Below are 6,000 nucleotides of genomic sequence, written 5' to 3' on the forward strand. Positions count from 1 at the left end.
GATGCCATGCTCTCTCGTCGACAGGATGCTGCAACCGACGCAGCCGGATCCTGCAACCGACACGTTCGGATGTTGGGATTAACCGGCGTGGATGACATGCAGAGCTTGCGTGGGCGTGGTGTGCTGGAACCTTTCCGGCATGGATGCTATGTGTGGGAGCTCTCGGTGCTGGAACGGGTCGGCTACGACGCTGCAGAGTCACGGCGAGGCGTGTAGCGAGCGCGACACTGGCGAGCTCGAAGCCGGAGCGTGTTGAGGGGTCGGGGCAGTCTTTGCTAGTAACTGGCGACGACCAGTGAAGAGGACGATATGAGTGAAGGAAATATGCCCTAGAGGCAATAATAAAGTTATTATATATTTCCTTATATCATGATAAATGTTTATTATTCATGCTAGAATTGTATTAACAGAAAACATAATACATGTGTGAATACATAGACAAACAGAGTGTCACTAGTATGCCTCTACTTGACTAGCTCGTTGATTAAAGATGGTTATGTTTCCTAACCATAGACATGAGTTGTCATTTGATTAATGGGATCACATCATTAGGAGAATGATGTGATTGACTTGACCCATTCTGTTAGCATAGCACTTGATCGTTTAATTTGTTGCTATTGCTTTCTTCATAACTTATACATGTTCCTATGACTATGAGATTATGCAACTCCCACCAGAGGAACACTTTGTGTGCCACCAAACATCACAACGTAACTAGGTGATTATAAAGGTGATCTACAGGTGTCTCCGAAGGTACTTGTTGGGTTGGCGTATTTTGAGATTAGGATTTGTCACTCCGATTGTCGGAGAGGTATCTCTGGGCCCTCTCGGTAATGCACATCACCTAAAGCCTTGCAAGCATTGCAACTAATGAGTTAGTTGCGAGATGATGTATTACAGAACGAGTAAAGAGACTTGCCGGTAACGAGATTGAACTAGGTATTGAGATACCGACGATCGAATCTCGGGCAAGTAACATATCGATGACAAAGGAAACAACGTATGTTGTTATGCGGTCTGGCCGATAAAGATCTTCGTAGAATATGTGGGAGCCAATATGAGCATCCAGGTTCCGCTATTGGTTATTGACCGGAGACGTGTCTCGGTCATGTCTACATTGTTCTCGAACCCGTAGGGTCCGCACGCTTAAGGTTTCGATGACAGTTATATTATGAGTTTATGACTTTTGATGTACCGAAGGAGTTCGGAGTCCCGGATGAGATCAGGGACATGACGAGGAGTCTCGAAATGGTCGAGACGTAAAGATCGATATATTGGACGACTATATTCGGACATCGGAAAGGTTCCGAGTGATTCGGGTAATTTTCGGAGTACCGGAGAGTTACGGGAATACGTATTGGGCCTCATTGGGCCATATGGAAAAGAAGGAAAAGGGCCTCAAGGGTGGCCGCACCCCTCCCCTTGGTCTGGTCCGAATTGGACTAGGGAAGGGGGGCACCCCCTTCCTTCCTTCTCCTTTTCCCTTCCCTTTCCTTCCCTCCTACTCCTACTACTTGGAAGGGCTCCTAGTTCTACTAGGAAAGGGGGAATCCTACTCGCGGTGGGAGTAGGACTCCCCTAGGGCATGCCATAGAGAGGGCCGGCCCCTTCCCTCCTCCACTCCTTTATATACGTGGCCAGGGGGCACCCCATAGACACACAAGTTGATCTTCGTGATCGTTTTCTTAGCCGTGTGCGGTGCCTCCCTCCACCATAATCCTCGATAATATTGTAGCGGTGCTTAGGCGAAGCCCTGTGTTGACACACGAACACGTCACGTGTACCCTCGACGCCGGGGGTGATGCACCGCAACTCACGTCGAAGGAGACCCGACCAACAGCGCGATACGCAAGACAGTCGGCGGGTGCTTTTGCAGACCCGAAACCCCGCGCACCCGGGAGGGACCCCGTCAGGGATTGCGGCGGCTATGGGCTGCCCTAGGTCGATTCGCTCGCCCCTAGAGCCTCGGGATTCGCAGCTCTCAAACACGAAGAACAGCGAATAACGAGAGAGAAAAACGGTGGAGAGATAAAAAGTAGACAGGAAAAAGTAGTATATTGATTTGTTCGATTGTGTGTTGTTCAATCGGCCGTCACCCCCAACATATATAAAAGGCGGCTGGACTTCCCGTACAAGTAAAGGATTCATCTAGGCTTTCCTTACAAGAAAAATTACATCAATTCGCGTCCTAGAGTCCTAGTTCTATTCCAACTCGGATTCAGTCTGAATCTGGCCCAACTTCTGTCTTCCTCCTTGTGCAGGCCGCCCAGCCTCCATATGACCTCCGATCAAGATGGCCCAAATACCAAACTTGTGCGCCTCGATGATACGAACAACTCTCATGTTGATCACTTTTTCAAATAAGGCCATCTTGAACACTTTTCGAGGTCGTCTTACCTTCCAGTCGGACTCGGTCTTGCGGTAGACTGAATTATCCAAGTCTTGTAGTGAATTTGCAGGCCATATACTATCTTTGACGACGATGACTCCAAAACCAAAGTTTATTGTCTTGATGATACGCACAACTTCTGTATTGAACACTTTTCCATCCGAGATCATCTTGATAAACTTTTGGGCACATGTTCAGTTTCACTCGGATTTGAGCTCATCCACTCGGATATTAGAGTCTTCCACTCGACTGGATCTTTTCACTCGGATGACTATATTTTCACTCGGAAGACAATCTTTCACTCGGATGATGACCACATTTTCAGTCGGAAGACAATTTTTTACTTGATCGATCAGTTTTCACTCGACCTTTTACTCGATCGACCTTTTACTCGATCGGTAGGTTTTCACTCGACCTTTTACTCGATCGGTAGGTTTTCACTCGACCTTTTACTCGATTGGTAGGCTTTCGACCTTTTACTCGATCGGTAGGTTTTCACTCGACCTTTTACTCGATCGATAGGTTTCCACTCGACCTTTTACTCGATCGATAAGTTTTCACTCGACCTTTTACTCGATCGTTAGGTTTTCACTCGACCTTTTACTCGATCGGTAGGTTTTCATGAACTTTTACTCGATCGGTAGGTTTTCACTCGACCTTTTACTCGATCGGTAGGTTTTCACTCGGATGGTAAGCTTTTCACTCGACCAAAAACATAGCCTGATTTTGATTTGTCTTCCCAAGTCTCATACGACATCGGATTGAGATGAATTATATATGAAAATCGATCGGCTCGACGAGACGAAACTTTTCTGTGTTGAAGGTTTTTCAATTCAAGGCCGTCTTGAAGGCCAAACTGCTCACGCTTTGCATCAGACACTCATCAACATGTGTCTGGTGTCAAGCGTAACATTTTGGTCTCTGGCCTGTCCAGACCGTATTGACTATAACTTTTGCATATGAACTCAGATTGAGATGATTTATATATGAGAATCAATTGTCTTGACGAGATGAAGACAATTCCTTTAGAGCACTCCTTCATCTGAGGTCACATTGAGGGCATAATCGGCCGAAAAGCACTCAGAACATTAAATTTGTCACTCGGAGTATAGCTTCGGCCACTGAGATGAGGTCGAATGGCGATAGTCTAAACATCAAAGTTGTTCCACTCGACGATACGAAACTTTCTCATGCTAAAAACCCTTTCACTCTGTATTTTGCCAAAATCAGTTGTCAACACATGCCCCCCTGTTTTTCGGCAAAGTTTGCATGCCGAAAAATAATATGCATAGTGTTCATTCTAAGGACGATGTCAACACTCCATCGGCCATTTATTTTTCTCAGGGCGATAATTATGTATCGGCCATGTTTATGCTAAGGGCGATAATCGTATATCGGCCATTGCCTACTTAGGCTTCCTGCCATACACTCGGGTGGTACTTTTTCAAATATTTGCCATTGAGAGCTCGAGGTAACAATGCCCCTTGTATTGATTCCACCAAATATGAATTTCCGGGAACAACTCTTGTAATCCTAAAAGGACCTTCCCAACTTGGAGACCACTTCCCAAATTTTCTATCTCTTGAACCAATCGGCAGAATCACTTTCCAGACGAGTTCACCAACTTGAAAATGCTTCAACTTAACTTTCTTATTGTAGGCTCTTGCTACCCTCAACTTATCTCTCTCTATGGACTCCAAAGCAACCAAACGTTTATCGGCAACCCCATCAATATTGTCCATCATTAAGTTATAAAAGTCTACTGCCGATAAATCATTTTGTTTGGCTATTCTCAAAGCATTCAAATTTACCTCCACTGGTAAAACAACCTCCTGACCATATACTAGCTCATATGGAGTCACCTTCGTAGCACCATGCCTTGAAATTCTGTGTGCCCATAAAGCTTCAGACAACAACTCATGCCATCTCCTCGGATTGTCCTTAATCTTCTTCTTGATGAGCTTGATTAGAATTTTATTGCTAGACTCAGCTTGTCCATTAGCTTGGGCATAATATGGAGAGGAATTGAGCAACTTTATATTATAAGATTCGGCAAACTCTCTGACTTGGTGTGACATAAAAGATGAACCTTGATCTGTAGTTAACGTTTGAGGAATACTGAATCTATGAATAATGTGCTCGGTTATGAATTGAATTACCTCTGTATGTGTCATGTTCTTGAGAGGTACTGCTTCAGACCATTTAGTGAAATAATCAGTTGCCACCAATACGAACCGATGCCCTTTGAGGAAGACGGGTGGATTTGTCCAATGAAATCTAAACCCCAACCTCTGAAAGGCCACGGTTTGATAATAGGATGTAACATAGCAGCAGGAGCCAGTTGAATATCACCAAACTTTTGACAAGCTTCACACCCTTTATAATATCTGAAGCAATCATTAATCATAGTCGGCCAATAAAACCCAGCACGTCGCAATAACCATTTCATTTTGGGAGCCGACTGATGAGTGCCACAAATACCTTCATGCACTTCTCCCATAGCAACTCTTGCCTAGTCCTCATCTAAACACTTTAGAAGAACATCATCGACTGTTCGGCGATAAAGACCATCATCTCTCATTGTATATTTGAAAGCCATACGCCAAACAACCCTGTCCACCCTTTCACTCGGATTGCACAAGTAATCAACAATAGGCTTTCTCCAGTCGGAATTATCACCTGCACTAGATTTTTTGTTAATGGCCGAATCAGTGGGTTCAGGTTCGGCCTCTCCCATATTGGCAAGACAAGACATCGGTCTTTGAGAGATATGAAACATGTCATGATCAACATGATATCCAGATGCTTGCTGTGCCAACTCATTTTCTTTCCAGTTGTCATGTCTAGATATATGTGCAATGCTAAAACAATCCAAAGTAGAAATTATATCTAGACATTTATCAAGATAAACATTAAGTGATTCGTCAAAACACTGAAAGATTCTAGATATTTGCTGCACTACTAGTAACGAATCACCGTAAGCCTCAATATGTGTAACACCTATAGCAAGTAACATCTCTAGACCGAATAACAATGCTTCATATTCAGCTTGATTGTTTGTGCAAAAATATTCTAAGCGGCATGAGGCTTCAAAAACAGCACCATGAGGAGATATATAAACAATACCAACACCTTGGCCATTGCTACAAACTGAACCATCAAAATACAATCTCCATGGCACTAATGAAACAAGGTTCATATCAACATCATGCTTGTCATCAATCCGATGTTCAACAATAAAATTAGCAACAATTTGGCCTTTCATGGATTTTAGAGATTCATAAGCCAAATCATACTCAATCAAAGTATAAGCCCACTTGCCAATTCTACCACTAAGAATTGGCCTATGCAACATGTACTTAATGACATCGGTTTGACAAGCTACTACACAAGCACTCGGCACTAGGTAATGTCTCAATTTTGTGCAAGCGTAATATAAGCATAGACATAGTTTTTCAATAAATATATACCTTGTCTCGGCGTCCAATAAACGTCTGCTCAAATATGTAATGGCATGCTCTTTTCCTTCGGTATCTTGAGTCAAAATAGCACCAATAACACCTTCCTCTGCTGTGATATAAAGTTTGAAAGGCTCTCTATGCTTGGGTGCT

Source organism: Triticum aestivum, chromosome 5A (genome assembly GCF_018294505.1).
Source record: "Triticum aestivum cultivar Chinese Spring chromosome 5A, IWGSC CS RefSeq v2.1, whole genome shotgun sequence".
Classification (NCBI taxonomy): domain Eukaryota; kingdom Viridiplantae; phylum Streptophyta; class Magnoliopsida; order Poales; family Poaceae; genus Triticum; species Triticum aestivum.